The sequence below is a fragment of the Aptenodytes patagonicus genome, chromosome 2 (genome assembly GCF_965638725.1).
Source record: "Aptenodytes patagonicus chromosome 2, bAptPat1.pri.cur, whole genome shotgun sequence".
Classification (NCBI taxonomy): Eukaryota; Metazoa; Chordata; class Aves; order Sphenisciformes; family Spheniscidae; genus Aptenodytes; species Aptenodytes patagonicus.
In genome coordinates, this window is record NC_134950.1 from 1,862,712 (window position 1) to 1,881,852 (window position 19,141).

Below are 19,141 nucleotides of genomic sequence, written 5' to 3' on the forward strand. Positions count from 1 at the left end.
GTATCCATTTTTTGTGCTCAAGTTCAAGAAAGACGAATTCACAGTGAGACAGGGTTGCAGAGAAAGATCACTAAGATGACCAGGAGAACATAAGGCTTACCAGAAGATACTGGCATATTTGGCCTTGCAAAAGAAAGGTGAACAGAAATTTAAGATGCTATACTTAAAACGCTGAGAAGGAAGCACCAGGGGAAGAAAGATTCTTTAAACTAAAGAGCAGTGATGCCATGAGGAGAAACGGCTTGATTTAGCAAAAAAATTATACCCAGGTTGAAGTTTCTAGCCACCAGAAAAATTATTGTCCTGGACAGTCAATCATGTGTGAATAACAAGGTAATCTCCTTGCTACCATTGAGCTAGAGTTCACTAGGAAGGCAGCTGGCTTCGGGCAGTGGCCTTCTAGTTCTGTCCTCCTATATTTAATGCAGAGAGATGGAAACATCTTCACACCTCTGTAGCTTCCATCTATAGAGCTGAGTGCAACAGGGGGCCTTTGCATCAATGCATTTCTGTATCCCATGAGATGCCTCCTTGCTGTTTTCTCTCAGGCGTTTGGTGAGTCATCAGCAACAAGGTGAAAGTTTTCTGGTCTAAGCTTACACTAAAGTCCCCAATAGCTCAAGGACTCATGTTACAGCCTACAGACCTGACAGCTTCCTTCTGCAGGCAAGAGAGACTCCTTCCACTTGCGTACTCATTTTTACTTCAGGGTCTTCCATCTCTAATGCTTTATCCTCAAGGTCACAGATATTTTAGGGGTTCAGGGCAAATTCCAGAGGGCAACGTCATCCTGGTAAAATATAGCATGATGTTAACAAGCCAGATCACATTCAAATCAGTGGGTCCAAGCCCAGCAGCCGTACTCTATCCTTACTGAGCTGTCTTGGAGTTCTCCTCCTCCTTCTCTGAGCCTCAGACTCCTGGTAAACCTCTGGGGGTTGTTGAGCACCACGGTACTGGGGGCAGAAACCTCTTCTTCTCCCATTTACTTCCCTCCTGCCTTACTTTCCTCTTGATGTTGAGGTGAAGGTAGCCGGGAGAAATGAAAGAAACTTGCTGAACCATCTCCCACCTCCTTTAACACGGCAGGAATCTCTGCACATGAGCAAATCTGAATCCAGAGAAACAGTCACTCTAAATACAGTGACCCTTAATCCTCTCCTGTCTATATTATCCCACGATGCCTCTTCCCCTCAATCACACCTTCACATGCCTCCTGTAGTCATTATCCTCTCCAGCACGGGTACCAGATGCATATTTGCAGCAGAGGGGCAAGGTTCTTTGATCTTTCTCCATGTAGGTGTGACTCAGAACCTCTATCCCATATTTAAATCTCACCTTCAAGTTCCAAGTTCCTGTTGGTGCATTTCTGTTGTCTAATTTTAGGCAAATTTAAGTTTAGGCTTCTAAAAATAAGACTCTCCATCTCCACACACACAGTGAACCTAAAGGACATGCCCTTTCCGGCCAGGATGCTGATAAATGTGGCTACAGTGCCAGAGAGACCTTCATTCCCTATGAACTGCTCCTTTCAGTTTCTAAGATGCTGCTGTTAGAGAGACAGAGCTCCTTGGAGACCGAAAGAAAAGATGCAGAGGCAAATACTTCACTCCCCATGGAGACTGTATTCTGTCCTTATTACTGTTTGGTAATCTCCTGGTCCTTTCGGGCATACCTCTGGACTCAGATTCTGACACCTTTGTGGCAGCTCTCGTAATACCTGGTATTCTTCTGTGAAATCAGAATTCCTCAAGTTATGCAATTATAAAAGACAGATAACGTTAAAAAATAAGTACAAGTAGCAATTAAAAAAAAAAAAAATCCCAGCTGTCATTGCTGAAACAAGCTGGAGAAGCTGACCACAGTTCAAATTCCAGATTTAAAAAAAAAAAAAAAAGATTTCTAAGGAACTCAAGATTTGAAGGGGTCTACTTTCACAATTTTCAGATTTTGTATTTTGGCCATGCTTCATAACTGGGTGAGCAAAGATGAACAGCACCGGCCATAGATCTTGCTATTCAGGCCCATGCAACACCCAAACAAGATTGTGCAATTCACAGCCTGGATGCAGCTTTCAGAGAAGAGTGACTCCAGCCCACGGGAGGAACAGCCGCCGCTGCCACAGTGTGACCCTGTTCAAGGAACGTGCAGTCCCTCCTCACCCCTGCCTGGCACCGTGCTTGTTCCTCACCACTGCCTGCTATTTTGGTCCAAGTGTCCCTTAACACCTTGTTCACGTTGCTATTTTAGACTGGGTGTCCTGTACTAGTTTGTTCTCATTGCACTAAAGGAAAAAAAAAAAAAACAACAAACAAAAAACAACACCAAAAAAACCCCGACAATAAAAAATCCCTAATTAATATAAATGGAGGCTGAAAATATGGATATTTCACTGAAGTCCTGAAGCAAATGACATCTTCTCAGGAGATTACCGTAGTGGACACAGGCACATGTGTTTTATTTATAGCTCTAGTTTTACTGCAGTCACTCAGTCAAGCATGGCCAGGACTGTATATAGGCAAATGCGGTTCACTTCTCCCCTCCTCAACTTTAAAGGGCAGCTAACAGCTTGTCCAGAGTGTTTGCTATGAATTTTATGAGCACAATTTAATCAGAGATAGAAAACAATTGCTCGAGACACACAGCTGCAAGACAGGGAGGCAGATCCCCCCTTCGCTGCCCTCCTGGTGGGTGGAGTATGATATAGAGATGCTCCAAGAAGGAGCCAGGCTCCTTATTCCTTTCAGAGCCCTGTCTCAAGTCTCCCTCGCTTGTATAACATGCTCCATTCATCACAGCTTGGAAGCCTCTAAATCAAGGCATGGCATCTCTCTAACAGGTTCACTTGATTCCTACCACAAGTCACAGCATCTGTGCAGTCATCCTGGGATGAACCTACCATCCCTGTCCACAGGAGCTTAGACACAAGATTATAATGGTTCCTTCTGGCCTTGCAAGTGCTGACTTTCCTTGTCTCCCCCCCTCTGATGTTCATTGTTCTGCAAAGACACCACTTAAATCAAGTAAGGCCAAGGTGTGGCTGCAGCACCAGCTATTGAGATGCTGGGAGTGATGATCAGGTGATAAATTTGGTCTATTTCCTCTTGCTATCACTCCATTCCCTCTCTTCCTTTCAATAGTATCTCCCCAACCCTCATTCTCACCGCTGTTAAGACCCTTGGAAATGTTTAAAAGCTTTCCTGGAAGAAAAAAAAAAAAAGATTCTTCTCCCTGACCTCCTCTGGACTTTATTTCTCTTGTCTGAAATTTGCTGTTGAATTTAGAGGCTGTGTCAACGTCACGTTACAGTGAAAGGACCCACACAAAGACAGTAACATCAGCTAACCTGTTGACCCCTTGCACCTTGCAATCACTTTGACTTGCACTTTCCCCTGCAGACCGCAGCCCTGTCCTCCTATCCTGCATTGTGGTAGGTTGGTAGAAATCATATTCATTCATTCATTCCACCCAGGAATAGATCTGGGCCAGTTTCATTCCCTATAAACTTGCACTTGGCACTCATGGATGTCATCCCCGATGTTTAGATCTACCTCAGTCTATCTGTTGGCTTGAAGCAAACAGGAGGGTAATCAGAATCTGCCTGACACAGCAAATCTAGGGAGGAGAAAGGGGGAATCAATTTTTATAATACGTGTTTGGCACTACATAATAGATATAACTCTAAACGCAAGCCATAAAGTTGGAGAGGCTTATAAATTAAATCCATTCTGTCCCTTTTAACTAAAAAGTGACCTTACCATAGAATTAAATGTGTTTTTTATCCAGTGATCTATGGAGCTGTAAAAAGCGGTTGATTGTTGCAGTGCGATGTTATAGTACAGAGAGGAGCCCCCAGATAGGCATCTCCACGCAGCTCAGCCCATGTGCTGCTGCTTGGTTTACAGTTAACACAGGGCAACTGTACGGCTGGGGATTTCACCCCTCTCCCTGCCAGAAGAGGGTGACCCGTGTCTCTGCTGGGAACAGTCCCTGGCCAGGCTGTCCTCCGAACTGTGGCCAGGCTCAGGATGGGAGAGTGCTGCCTGAGCAGGGCTGAAAACACATCAGGGTGTGTCCTAAAAATTAAACTGTCTGCACTAATGCAGGGCAGTTTTTAGACCTGTGTCCTGCCCCTGTTTAGTTTACTGGGCCCTGACTGCACCGCAAGAGGGGGAGAGGATTAGAAAATACCCTGGGGTTCAGCAAAATGCCATAGTGGCAGAGAAAAGGGGGGTGGAAGGTCCTTGATTGCTCACGTGGTGACTCCATCCCCCTGCTCCAATAATCATACAGGAGAGGCTGAAATACAAAAGACTTGACATTGGAATCCAGCCCAGAGGACACAATTTAGGATGTTCCTGAATGCTTTTGAATGGCCAGAAATTACCAGGCTTAGTCTCACAAGAAAATATGGTTTCGAAGACTCTGCTGGGTTACAGGTTGACATTCATGCATATAGGCTCTCAGAGCCTGCAGGAGACTCAATGCTCCAAGGAACATAATCAACACAGGATTGAAGGCTGTTGGACTTCCAATCAATACAGCAGTGAAGAAAATCACTTCCCCCATACCACGGGTGAAACAGATGCTCAGGGAAGTCAGTGGTGACTTTCCTCATTACTACTGAGAAGTGGTGCGAAGGAGGAGCCAAGATCCTTCCCAGCTATTGAAAGTCACTGAAGCTTGAACAAAAAAGTGCTGCCAGGTCTGTCTGTCTCTTCTATGTGTGCGCTGGACTGGTGTTGCCCTGTGAGCCACGAGCCTCCATCAAACGGCAAGAGTGGATTCAGGAGTGCAGCCCAGATGGGCCAACGTTATGTCGGAGACTCATCTGAGATGCCACGCTCCACTGTGCAACACATCGACCTCAACTAGTTGTGGGCCAAGCCACCTGATGCAAATCCACGCTGCTAGCTAGGTTACTCTTTGGCACATGCCAGGCTACATACAAAGTGTTGTCCTGAGATGCAGTTTGTGAGTACCACCTCCCTGTAAGCCTAGACACTGCTGCAGATGGCTCCCTTCTCATTTTGGCCTTTCTTTTTCTCCTGGTCACCTATTATTTATTATTATTTTGCTTGATAGTGGCGTTTTTGTCTGCAGCTATACTGTTGAACCGCACAGGGACAGAGCCTGGGCTCAAGAACTGTCTGACGGCCATCCCCACTAAGTAATTGTTACCAGGGTAATGCCGAGCACTATCCAGGGGACAGCATGGGCCAGGGACTATTACTAATAAACCGTATGATCAAGACTAAGCCGCAGGTGGGGAGATAGAGAGAACTTAGTCCTGTGGCAACAAGTTGCACCATGCCACTTAGTCAAAGAACAAGCCCTGGCACGTTTTGTTGATTAACATTTGATGTGATATTTCCTTGATTGCAGATCTGCAGGGATTCAGACCCACACACACACTAGAGATGCTGGCACAGCAAAGTACTTGCAAGGATTAACTAGAAGGAAAAGAAACTCTGATGGTGCCCAGGTGAAACTCACCTCCACTCCTGGAATAAGAAGGAAAGAGATCTTAAAAGAGTTGCTTTTACTGAGCACAGCAATGCTCGGACTCACTCAGAGCCTCTACTAGCCGCCATTGTGCTAACAGCAGCATCACATTTGCCCAGGCTTCCTCGCTATTCCCTCACCTTGAATATTTACCAATGTTAGAACTTTTCTTCTTCAAGGGGAAGAATAATTTATGTTTTACTGAGCCTCAACCACTTTTGGCGTCTCTGCTACAGATTCTACGAAATAAAGGGAAACAACCATTAATCAGCAGCTGGTGCACTGGTCTGGTCTGGGCTGATGTCTTCCACCTCCCAGTTCTGCCTGCCTATCCCATCAGTGCAAAAATGCCAGGCTTTGTGCTGTTAGCATTTCAAAGTTATTTATGGCTAATGTTTGGCAAAACCCAAATACGGCAGCCATCCAGGACCTGCAACGGATCAAGTCAAGAACATCTGGAAGACAAGACTCACCAGCAAGAGTCCTTGTCTCCAAAGAAAGAAAGAAAGAAAGAAAAAAACCCACCCAAATAATTTCAAGCTTTGAAACTGCAGTTGGATTTTCACAGAGAAAATTCAACTACTTGCATACCAGCTTTTTGTAAGCCTAGAGCTCTCCCACCCTCACTGTTTCTACCACAGTAATATCAGGAGGCACCAACTAAGAGTCAGACCCCATTGTAGCAAAGAGGACCAACTTCCCTAACCTCATGAACCGCCAATCCAAATTTTCCTGAGACTGAGAGTCTGTAGGAAAGGGTGGAAAAAAATTCATAGTCGAGATATGGCAACAGTTCTCCAGGAGCTGCACAGAGGGATAGGGCTGAGTTGGAGACGAAGCAAGATCCCAAGACTACCTGGTGTTGACTTCATCCCTGCCAATGGTTCACTTTCCACCTAATTCAACCTATAGACCAACCAGCTGCCTCTGTGCTCAGGAGCTCTACATTGGCCATGTTCATATTCAGTGCTGTACAACTCACGGTGATCAAGTGATGTGAGCCTAAAAGAGCTCATCAAGAAAAGCTCAGAGACAGCGGACAGTATCGGCCAATAATTTGCGAAAGAATAAAGCACAATGACCTTAGATGATTCACCCTGTTGATGACCCAGGAAACAGCCAAGCTGGTTGCCACAAGAACAGAGAAAAGAAGGGTATAAGCAGAGCTCCAGCTGCCAGTATTTGATGAGGGCTTGGCAGCTGGACAGAACGATTACACCACCGAAGTCACCTTCCAGACTAGAAGCCAATTTGCACAGCCGAACCCCCCTTCCAATCACTCCTTCTCTGACTGTCTAAGGAGCTGTAGCAATCAGACCGACACTTTCAGAAAAGGACATCTGAGTGGCAGGATGGGCCACTGAGTGCAAAGTATGGCTGAGCAGCATCAGTAATTCTCCACCCCATTTCTGGCATTTGCACTAGGGTGACTGATTTCTTCCCCCCCCCCCCTCCTCCTCCCCAGCTACAAATAACTTCCACAGGGAGATTATGCTGTCTGCTCTGTAATCAACAGCAACCTCAAAAGGGCTTAGCGCTAAAAGAAAGCCTCAGAGGGCCAGCATTAAGTGGGAAACAAACACAGCATTTGCGCTGTAATTTGAGGTGGGAGGCTGGCATTTTAATAACCACATCGCTACGGCATGCTGTGCACCTTGCGCTTCATAACGGCATTTATGAGCACAGGAAGTTACAGGAAGACTTTTCAGTCCACGTGAAAGGCAGCCATGTCTGGTGGCTACGGAGCATCCGACGTATTTAGTTGTGCGTGGTGGTTGTATTCAGCACCAGCTTTCCTATCACTCCCCAGCCCTGTCACGGGCGCACAAGCAGAGTTTGGTGAGCCAGCTCCAGGACTGAGAAGAGTCATGTCCTATTTAGATCCAACCACCCTTCTGGGCAAGGGAAGGGAGGTGAGAAAAAATCACTGCTTTGTCCCACAGTCCCCTCACCACACAAAATGGAAACCATTGTGGTGAGCTCCTCTGTAATCACATTTGAGATCTATTCAAGATAGGAAAGAGAAAGGTGTTTCTGTTCCCTGAACCTTTTAAGTCAAGCTCCAACCCAAGAAATAGCCCTTGCACATGCTGGGAGCTGGTAGGAATCACAGCCAGCTTTACCAGCCATCTTCCTCATCCCCAGCATTACATCTCACATCGTACCTGATACTGTTAGTACTCAGATGCTATCCTCATGGGCACTCTAGGATGGTCTTTTGTCAACATCTTTTCTATTAATCAGAAATCAAAAGCCAGACCAAGCAAGGGAGGGAACCACCAGCCATCAGCCCCACAGAACCAGGAAGAAGGAGCCATCGCAGCTTGTGGTGGAGGATCCCCTCTTTCCACATCCCAGAGATGTCCCCTCAGCTCCAGAGCAAGCATGAATGCTCAACTTTTCCCAGGGCAACAGAGGAGGCTATTCACAACAAGGCAATTACTTGCTTCAGTGAGGGAAGTAAAACAAGCTAAGTATCACCTCTTAGGGCAGTGTGTGTTCACATTTCTGATCAAAGTTGCTGTAGCATTGCTACTGGCCACAGCCCAGCCAAAAAATCAGTGTAAGGCTCCAGAGAGATGAAGGGGTATGGACTGACTAAGAGGGTCCTTGTCTAGAAAAGTGGGATAAAGTCAACAGGACAGCAATCCAGGGCTTTGTCCCAATACAGGGCAAGGACAGTCTCTGCTTCTTGAGGGGTAGTAAGGCTGTCTCACACAGTAACAAAAAGTTTTGCTCTCACTCAAAACACCTCAGCACCCTTAGATTTCAGCCCACAGACCTCAGTCGCCATCAGATTTCCTCCCTTCTGAGATCCCAAGCCCAAAATCTGCTGTCACACAGTTCCACCCTGGAGTTTGTCCTGCAAGACGGCCTAAAGTGTTTTTTCCAGGACACCTTTAAATACCCTGCAGGCCTTCTGCTCACCATATACAGGCCAAAGAGCAGCTCCTGAGGGCAGCTATGTCCAGTGGGGGCATCAAAGCCTGCAGTACTCATGTCCCATCTTCACAGAATCACAGATGCTTGAGGTTGGAAGGGACCTCTGGAAATAACCTCATCCAACTCACCCCCCATCTTCCTCGGTCTTAGTAGAAGACCAGGCTCCGGACTGAGATTACCCCATCTGGGGGCTTGCTGGTAAAACGTCCCCTTCCAGTGGCATTTCCATGCCTGCAGGCACTGCCCACGGTCAAGCAGTTGTCCAGTCCCTGAGGGATGCCTTCGGTACATCTACAAGCATGACAACTCTCACAGCAAAGGATGCCTTCCTGGTATTTCCATGCACCCTACTTAACTGGATCCCCCAGCTAACTGGCATTTTGCTGGGATCTCTCCCGGCTTCCCCCTTGCCCTCCCAGCCTTGCTGCGCTTCTGACTGTCACCATCCCCCCTGCTGGTAGCAGAATCATCTCCATATGGAGAATCTGGAAGTCCCCACAACATTGCTATCCCTCTTAACATATCTAAAAACCCCAAGCTGGCAGGAGCCAGCAAGTCACACAGGACAGACAATATTTAACATTGTTCATGTTATTTTTTTAAGCATTCAGAATATGCAGCAAATGTACATTCACTATTTACTTATTCCTTCACTTGCACTCATGGCTGAACCTGCAAGTGCTGGTGGCTGCAAGTGGCTGCACTCACCAGAGCAGACCAGGCACTAAATGTCCTTTGTCACACACTCTTCCGAAACCTAAACCCAAATCCATCCCTAGAGCCATCAGAGTTTCCCAAGAAAGCTGCTCTGCCCTGGGGAACACTTGCAAGGCGGGCAGCATGTCAGACCACTGACTAACCACATCACTGCCAAGCTCCTTCCCAAGTGTAAGTGCCAAAACAGTTCAGCCCTGCTCACAGGGGAGAGGTTCGCTGCCATTTACACATTTAACATCACCAAGGACCTAACAGACAGCAGCTGTACAGGCTGCTAGGTTACAGAGATTTTTCTCTCCTCCCATCCCTGATTTCTGCCATAAAAAAATCATAGTCTCTGCTGTAATTTTACTTCCATAAAGAGATATTCTTGGGACACATGCAAGAACCAAAGTCCCTTACCATTGCCTGCATGTGACCAGCTTGCACTAAGCTCCAGAAAGCAAGGTGTTCACCCTTGCCCCTTTCTTTGTATGCACAAAGGTGAGGAGCTTTTTGTTAGCAATTAACCCTTGTTTCAGCTCAATAGGGCTGATCAGATTGTAGAACAACATCTGAGAAGTGGAGATTAGCAGGCCAAGCTCTTTAGTACTTAAGGCATCAGTGCAGCTACTCAAAATCAGATTTCCCTTTCTTCATTGGCATTTGATTAAAGCCTTTTCAAGCAGTCCTTTCCAACTTCCAGATGCTTAAGTCAGGTGATAGAGAATAACTTTTTTTTTTTTTTTTTTGTCTGGGAAATGGCAGCAGCGTGTATCTCAAGCTTGGTCAGAACAAAAATCATGCCCAGAAAACATGCATAAGTATGTGCATATGTCTGTGTTCGTGCACTAATGCATAGCTTTGGTACAGCTGACCAGAGCATGAACATGCAAAGGCTTTAGCAGCATGGTTCAAGAAGGGGGAAAATACTCTTAAAGTGGGAGCTGAGTCCAGAAATAGATTGTGAGAGGATCAATTTCTGCTGCATACTGATTTATTCAAACCTTCCACAGTGGCAAAGCCCTCTATAACAAAATATCTGATTACAGGACTATGGCCATAAATTCCACACACCCTCAAGCAATGGCCAATGAATAACTGACTTGTTAAGGGAACGAACCTGTACCATGAATAAATCTACCAACAGGGCTTTCGATACAAAAGACCCCGTCGGGACAAATTTCCTTCTGAAGGTGTATCGACTTTCATTTGCAGGAACCAGCAGATATTTGTTTCGAGAAGATAGCCATTGTTAGATTGCTGCTAAACAACATAGAGTATAAACCAGACTCCTACCCCAGGTTTAAGCTACTTGTATATCAAAGTGGGCTGGACTATATAAAGGACCTTTTTGCAGGACAAAGTGTTATACAAAGTCTCCTGAAAAAGCATGTGTTTAATCCAGAGGGAACCCAAGGTGGGTAGAGGAGACTTGCATGCTTCCAGACCCTCAGTTGTACAAAGGCATCAAGAAAATAAGGATTGTGAAAGGGCAAAAAAAAGGAGGAATGTTTAAAGGTGGACATGCATACACAGTCAAAACACAAGAAGAATAAATCATGCCTGGTGCTTGGCTGGTGCCCTTCATCTCAGAATCCCAAAGGAAGTGTTGTTTGACCAAGTCTATTTGAACGGCTGGCACAGAGCCCCATTGGGAAGGAGGAAGCCAGGCATCCCCATTTTTACTGATGGAAACACCAAAGTGCAGAAAGACCAATGTCTAAATTAACTGTGACCTGAACCCCTGGCCTGAGACACATGGTTTGGCAGTGGACGAGATCAGCCCTACAACGCCCTTGGTCCTTAGTGAGGGTTGCACTACACCTTTTAAAATCAGGCCACGGGGTTTGGTGTTGGGTAGACCAAACTCTCAGTGGCTTGTGGAGCTGTAGGCTTAAATGATCAGCTGAGAAGTCCACAAGAAGCCAGGAGCACAGATGGGACAGGGACAAAGCGTTTCAGCTCCAGATCTATTCTAGCATGGAAATCGTGATGACCCCTATCCTGAAAGCATTTAGAGACAGAACTATGCTAACTCTCAATGAATATGGAATAGGTAGGTCTGCCAGGAATGGGATAGTCCTAATATCTGGCAGAGAGAAGAAAGAAAAGAGCCATTTTGCAAACAGCAAGGACTTTGTTACAGGCCAGCTGAGCTCAAAAACTGAGAAAACATCTATATCTGCCAAAGCCAGCCTGATAACAGGCAGGAGACAAGGTGAGCGTGCAGGTGGGAGTGCTGAAACCATAGGATGAGGTATCACAAGGCCTGCCCCTGACCGAAACTAGATGTTCAGAAAAAGAGATTAGCAACAATATATACTGGTGCATACATAAGACATGCACAAAATGGTGTCCCAAATATATGCAGGATTCTTCTGTCCTTCTCTCAGGCCAAATCAAGTCAATAAGCAGCACCTCTACCTGGAGTAAACCACCTCCCTAAAAACTATGATGCTCACTGGAAGGAGGATTTTTCATATTTTATGTGCTTCACGCATGCACTTAGGCTAACATAGAGTGTTACCACATAAGATTACAGCCATCTGTTTCAATTTTTACCCCAAAATATTCCAAATTAGTAGAAAGTCTAGATTTCCTTACAAGGTCTCTGTTCATTCTTCCAGATACAATTTGCTTTCCCCGATCCCCCTTGTCCCAGGGATAAGACAAGACACCAAACACGGCAGAGCTTGCAGTTTCAACAGCTCATTTATCATCAGCTGGTCACTCCTTGATCAATGTTTTATGAAGGGATATTTCAGAAAAAATGCAGAGGGAGTAGGAGAAGTAGGAAAGTAGGAAACCATCCCTAGTTTAATTTTTATAACATTGGCAGGGGGTGGTTTGCTCCAACAAATTAAAATCAGCAAATCTTCTCTTGTTTTCTCTGACAGAGGTAACCAATTTAAATTTTCATAAAGGGGGCAGTGATGTGTGTCTTTGCGAGACAGAGTCACCAATCTAGCAGTCCTCTGATTTAAAATATTATCTTTCTTTTCTTTTTTTTTTTTTTTCTTCTCTGAGAGCTTCCTGGAGCAACACAACAGATTATCTCAGCATAATCAGACTAATACAAAACCCTCACTCCAAGAGGCACCGCGAGGAATTTCTAAGCCCAAGATGTGACGATGAATGGACGTTCTGAAGGGACTTAATTTACTGCTCATTTTCCTTTTTTGTTTTTAACGTGTGCTGTTGTGTTTTGTAGCCTCAGAATACTGCAAGCCGTATTAAAGGGCCAACTATCACACGGAGTGCATGTAAGAGAAAAGGATGTACGCTCTCCACATGGGCTGGTCTCCCAGATCACTCTCCAAGAGAGAAGTCTGGCTCCCAGTTGGTGGTTCCTTACGTTCTAATAAAATGCCACCAGTACTGGGTTGGGGATGGTGTGGTGCTGTGGAAGAATTGCCCTTTGGGCAGCAGGAGCTCTAAGAAGGGTTACAAGGCAGATGGGACCTCCTGTACCGGGAAGCTGGAGGACGCTAAAGACCGGGATAACATCTGTGGTGGCCCTGACCTGGAGAAACGAGGGTTGCCACAGCTCCCTGTCATGGTGATTCAGGTCTTAAAGGGCTGGTCCCCTGTGGATTTGGGACCTGAGGGTGCCACACATGAATCTAAAGAAAAAGAATGCATCTCAAGTCAACGGGGACTCCTGCCTCTCCAGTGCAGATGTGACACTGAAATACTGTTTTCCCTGGCAGGGACATGGTTCAAAGCAACTGACATGCAAAGAAGGAGACCCCTATCCCCACCTTGGCTGAGAGAACTGTGCCCCAGCCCCTTTCTTTGCATGCTTCAGAGCCCCAAATCCCCACCCCACCCAAATATATGGACGGACATCAACCCCCATCAGCAAGTTACCTACGCCTTAGTCCGGTTTCACCCAAGCACAAGCATCGCCCTCCTTTCGTCTTTCATCCCAGCACCTTCTGCAAACCCCAGGCAAGCGGAGAGCCCCGGGGAATTTGGGGAAGGAGCCATGAGAAGAACACGGGAGCACGGTGACCACTGGGATGCGCTGGGGACCCCTGAGCTTTGCCTGCAGCCTCATCGAGCTGTTCCGATATGTGCTGCGACACTGAGAAAGACAGTCTTCTGCAAACCTCCAGGCCAGGTGCCAGCTCCCTTCCCTTTGAAGGCTCGCTCGGGGATGTGAATTTTCTCCAAGGGGAGGAGGCGAGCTAGTTACAGAGACAGCCTGTCATCCATCTTGAAGAAAATACTCCTCTCTGTTGCACCTATCCTAGAAAGGTGGCAATCAGCATCCCGCAAGCTCAGGATCAGGCCCAGGGAAAAGCTTTGACTCATTTGTTTACCAGCTCAGGTTTCCTGGAGCTAATTAATGAGCCAAGCTGGTACCCTGCAACAGGTATCGATGACAGGGGATTTCCTACACTTGAGCTACGGGGAAAGGTGAATTTGGATCTACGAGCACAGTGCTTCCCCCTCTCCCTCCTAAAAGAAGAGGGAAAGAAAAGCCATCTGCAGCCACACAGGCACCACGGGAAGCCCCTCCATTATCTTCCTCCCCAGGAGCAATGATGGGGCACGATCCCTGCTGGAAGGTACTCCGGGCTGACTCCCAGGAGCAGAGCGCTTGGGCATCCCATTCCCCACTTGTAGGGAGCAAGGGTTCGGACGTAGCCCCCGAACAAGCCCTTGGGGCTGGGGGCTGCTCCCCAGCTCCTGGGCATGGGGGGCGAGCAGAGCTGCACATGCCGCTTGCCCTCCCAGGGAGAGCCTGTGGCAGCCCAGCTAGCCTCTGCTGTCACAGGGATGCTGAGGTCGGGGAGAAGTGGGGCGGATAAAACATGCGGGGGAGTATGGTAAAAAAAAACATGGAGGGAGGGGGGCGAAAAGCCCATGGGAAGGTGACGCTCGCAGAGTGGGGAATAAACCCCGTGGGCGGCGTGTTTCGGGTGCGCGGGGTGCCAGGCAGCCCTTATTGCGAGCCCCAGCGGTGCGGGGTTGTTTTGGTTTTTTTTTGGGGGGGGGGGGTGGATTAGGGGGGGGGCACCGCTCCGCCGGGCTGTGCCGAGCAGCCCTGCGCTCCGGGGGCGGCGGGCGGCGATAGCCGGGCTGCGAGCGCCACCTCCCCGCCGCTCGCCGCAAGCCCCGGCCGCCCCCCCCCCCAAAAAAAAAAGCGGCAGGAGCTGGGGGGGGGTTAGGGGGGGACCCTGACACTATGAGATGCGCCGCCCCCCCCCCCCCCCCCCCCCCCCTTTCCCAGCCTCTCCCGCCCGGGGTTGCAGCGGGGACGGCCCCGATGGTATGGGGAAGGAAGGAGTGTGTGTGCGTGGGGGTGTCGCTAAGTTTGGGGTGCTTGCAAAAGGGGACTGTGTAAGGGGTGGGCAGGGGGTGCTGAAAGGGAGGGAAGGGCTCTGTGTGTGTCCCCCCCAGACCACCTGCGGGGCGGAGGGCAATGCAGGTCTCGCTGGGGTGGCGGAGCAGTGGGATGGGGGGGGCGCTCCCTCCACCCCAGAGGCTGCCTTTGGCTGCTTCTTGGGGATGTCACTAGGGTTCAGGAGTGTCCCCACACACACACACACTTCCCAGCCCGGGTATGGGGTCTGGCACACTTCTCCTGCCTCAGTTTCCCCCATGTAAGGGGAATAGGGGTACAGACCCTTCATTAACGGAAAACCACCCCACTTTGCAGCCAGTCCTTCCCTGAGCCTGCCCACCTTTGCTGGTCAATTATGAGGGGCTCCAAGCCCCTATCCCTTCACCCAGGGCTCTGCAACGCAATCCCAAGTGCTATGAAAAGGGCGAGGAACCCTGCTCCTGCCCTGTCTCTGCCCTGCTCCTTCCTTGCCTCTGCCCTGCCCCTGCCCTGTTTCTGCCCGGCCTTCCCCTTCACCCTCCACAGCAGAAGGGATGCTGCACCCTGACCCCACTACAACACGCGGAGCGGAGCATGGGGGTCCCCTGGTTCCCCCCCCAGCACCCCCGCGCTCCCCATGCCCCTCTGCTGCAGCTGAGACACACCAGGTGGGATGTCCTGCCTGCTCAGCCCCCTGCCTGTCCCCTGGCCCCTGCCTGGCTCATCCCCGTGGCCACCCTGTCCCCTGGCAGTGCGGCTTGGCTGAGAGCTGGTGCAATTCCTCAGCACCCTCCAAGGGTAAAAACCTCGCCCGCTCTGCCCTGAGACCTCCCTCCTCTTCTTCCGCGAGGTCTTGAGCACAGTAACGACTGCGGGACCCAGGTTAATGAGTCATTAATTAATTAGGGACCCACTTAATATGCACGGGGAGTTGTTTGTTTCCTTTAGCAGCCCGGGCTTTGGATGAGATCCCAGCTCTGCGAAGCCTCCAGCCTCGTCTCCCAGCTGATAATAGATAATACAGATATTTTAGCACCAGCCAAAGCAGAGTCATCATCATTAATACACAGTCCTCCCTGCTACGCGGCGGAGGTCGCCAGTCAGCTCCGCGGAGTGCTGGGAGCTCGTCCCTCCTGGCTTTCCTTAGGTTTTGCATGGCCAGGCGAGAGCAAACCTATAGCTAATCAACAGGTAAAGGGGCCAGGGAGGTGCACCCTGCACCCTGACCAAACCCCTGGCACCCTCCCAGGGAGCACTGGTTTTCGAGGCGTTGTGATTTTCGCTCTGCCGCGCAGGCAGGTTTTGGCATCTGTCAAAGTAGCTTCGCTCTTCCTCACCCCACCCCCCCCCCCCTTCCCCTCCTCCTCCTCCTCCCTCAGCCATCAGCTGTCAGCTGGCCCTGGCGCTCGCCAGACCCAGTGCTGGAGCTGGATTGAGCCTGAGCCCTGGCAAGCCCCAGATCCAAAGGGATGGGGTGGTCAGGGATGGAGGGGGGGGGGTGTCTTTTTGCCCTCCATCCCTTTGACCTTGCCTTGGTACTCCCCTCCCCACCACCTTCTCTCTGTGCAACTAATTCACATGGGTTGTTTCCTTGGCCAGGGCAGGATCAGGGACACGAGCATGAGTCACAACCGAAGGTACCTTGCAGAGTTGATCTGCAACCCGTGCCTTCGATTGCAGGGGACAGATGCCTTCTCTCAGCCAGGAACCAGGGCACAACCAGGCTGAAAAGTCCCTTCGAAACCCCTACGTGCTCCCCTCCATCCCGCTTTTCCTTCCAGCCTTGGCAGAGCCATGGCTGAAATACCTCTCTGTGAAAGTCTGAAGATGCATTAACAGCCACCCTCCATCAGTGAATGTCAGGCCGTGAAAGGGAAGGGGGCGGTGGGGGAAGAGGGAGAGACAAATTTTGCGATTCATTCCCACACAGGGTGATTCAGAACAAGATGCTTTGTAATTACGCATCCCTGATGGAGACTCCTTCTCTCCACCCACCCCCCCCCCAAAGAAAAGCTAAGCCATGCCTGGGTGCCAGCATCCCCCAGGAGCCCAGCTCCAGGAGCAGCGTGTGTGCGTGTGTCTGTGTGTCTGTGCCATACTCTGATCTCTACATAGGCTAAAGACTAATTTTCTCCTACAGTGTGAAGCAAAGTGCTGATAAATGGCATTGGGGGGGGGGACATTAGGAGCTCATTGCCTCCCCAGCCATTGCCTCCAGCCCTGGGAAGGTGCTACATGAGTCGCAAAGCAAGCAAGGACCCCCCCCCAAAACTCTCCAAGGAAAAGGAGGAAGGCAAGGAGCTGGGACGGGGACAGATTCATGCCCGGGGCAGGCAGCTCCCTATCCCTCTGAGACTTTGTTTGCCAACATTGCAGGCTGAGGAGTCCCGGACCCCAGGGCTGCCCACGAAGGCACCGTGGCTTCGCAGCACTTTGCAGTTCAGCCCTGGCTGGCTCTGCAGCTCTCCTGTCGCGATCCCCCACTCCCCTTCCCTTGCCTGGCTGCTTTCTCCCCAGGAACAACCCAGTCTCCAGGTCCTTTTCGCAGGACACGAGTGCTTTTCCCCCTCTGCATCCTGCAGACATCAATATTTTCCACCGCCGCTTGATGTTTGCCCACAGGACCCGCATGCACGAAAGTTAAAACTTCCCGTGGCAGGGAGCAATTATGGTCTATCAGTCCAAATTGCAGAGCAGAGGGGATGAAAACATCCTCTGGGTGCTGTTTCCAGGGGCAAAAGCAGAGGAGCGGATGCCCACCGCTGCCCCCATCCCTGCCTCCCCTGGGGATGGAGAGAGACACCCCCCCCCCCCCCCGCACTCAAGGCAAAGCGCAGACCGGAGAAGTCGCGTCCCCCCTCTCCCTCCCCTCTGAGGAAGAAGGAAGGGTGGCTGGGAGCCCCTTACCTTGCAGAGCTCCCCAGGTTTTATATCCTCCTTCTTCCCTTTGTCAAATTCCAAATGGAAAACAGCAACATATCCAGGGGTAACCAGCCCAACATTGGGCAGCGCGTGAAGTCCAAAAGGATGGCAGAGGTCTCTCCCCCTCCGCTCCCTCCACTCTTGCCTCTACATATATATATACATACACACTTTTATATATATATATATGTATATATTAAACGGAAAAGGGAAAAAAAAAATTCCTAAAAGAAATGGGGGTGGGGAGGGAGAGGAAGGGAGAACCTTTGGTGTCTCTGCAGACAGGCAGGTGGAGGAGAAAAGCTGAAAATAATTAAGCCGTTTTTTGAGGAATCCTTAGGAGAGGGGAAAAACGCAGTTAAAAGCCAGTAAATCATTAGATCCAAACAGACAATCAAGTCTTCTCCTTTAAAAAAAATATACAGCAGGGTTCAGAGTAGCTTTCCCAGCAGCGAAGAGCGAGAATGTTTAAAATCCACTCGTCTGCTTTTCTTTCCTTCTCTCTCTTCTCCCCCCACTTTTTTTTTTTTTTAAATTCTGCTTCTGAATCTCTCTGTGAAACTAGATCCAGTCTTTGTAGCCAGGGGCTGCATTAAGGATTACATCAGGCTTTTATAAGCTTTCCAGATCACACATTAGAGAGAGAGAGAGAGGGAGAGAGAGGGAGGGAGGGAGGGAGGGATAGGAGGGAGGGATAAAATGCACACACACATACACACGCACACGCACAGATCGGAGCTTTGTAAAACAGGCAGCTATAGGCAAGGACCCTAACTGCCACGGTATCACATCGGGCATGCTCCGCTAGCCTATAGGAGGAGAGGAAGGATGGATGGATGGATGGATGGATGGATGGATGGATGGATGGATGGATGGATGGAGCAGAGGAGCCAGCGAGAGCCGGAGTGCGTTGGCGGCTGGGCAGCGCAGCCTCCCCGGGACAGCTTAGCCCTAAGCAGGGAGCCAGGAGATGAAGAGGGAGCCGGGATGGTGGTGGGAGGGATGGCAGGAGCTCTGTTCCCCCCCCCCCCCCCCGAATAAAACCTGCGGGGGTTCAGCGCGGGAGAGGTGCCCGTCGCCCGCAGAGGGATGCGCAGGGACACGGCTCGCTGCTTGCTGGGTGCCGGGAGGGAGAAGGGGCTGCTGGGGCTCCCTCACGGCCCCCCACGGAGCTGACAGCCTGGGGGGGGGGACAGGAGACCGGGACAGGACGGCGGAGACCCCGGGGGCAGCCTCTCCCCCTGCCCCGCAGCCCAGCAGGTGGACGGGAGCTGGAGCTCCCGGAGCATCCCGGCTTGGCGGTGGCTTTGCACCAGGGCACACGGTTTGCCCAGGCAGGAGACAGCAACAGCGATTAACCCTTTCTTATTTTATTTTTTTTTCCCACCTCTTTCCTAGCATCCCCCCCCCCCCCAGCTCCTTGCTCCATCAACCCACACATATATGGGGGGGGGGTATCACACCAATGCAACACCGCAGGGTGGCAGGGGGATGAGGGGGCAGTTTGAGCAGATGGAGGAGGAGGACATGGGCTGGGGTAAAAGGTACACGCTGCATCCCAGCAGCTTTGGGGTAAAGGTGCTGCCTCCGGGTTTACAGCCCGGGGAAGGTCCCTGGTAATGAGGAGCCTGCTGAGCAGAGAGAGGGGGGTGTGGGAAGGGGATGGAGGGGAGAGGGATAAGGCTGGAGAAGGGGGGAAGAGCAGGGGGACTTCAGCATCCTGCCAGACTTCAGGACCTG

The 19,141-nt window shown here is 50.0% G+C and overlaps 1 protein-coding gene across 11 annotated transcripts in view; it reads right to left on the reverse strand.

The window, feature by feature from the left end:
- The window catches only part of ADGRB1 (adhesion G protein-coupled receptor B1), a 289,281-nt gene extending 271,224 nt beyond the window's left edge, over window positions 1-18,057 (reverse strand). For all 11 annotated transcript variants that reach the window (XM_076329006.1, XM_076329005.1, XM_076329010.1 and 8 more), the window contains exon 1: window positions 17,387-18,057. The gene's annotated coding sequence lies outside the window, so the exon portion shown is untranslated. The remainder of the gene's footprint in view (window positions 1-17,386) is intronic.
- Between the last annotated feature and the right edge of the window lie 1,084 nt (window positions 18,058-19,141).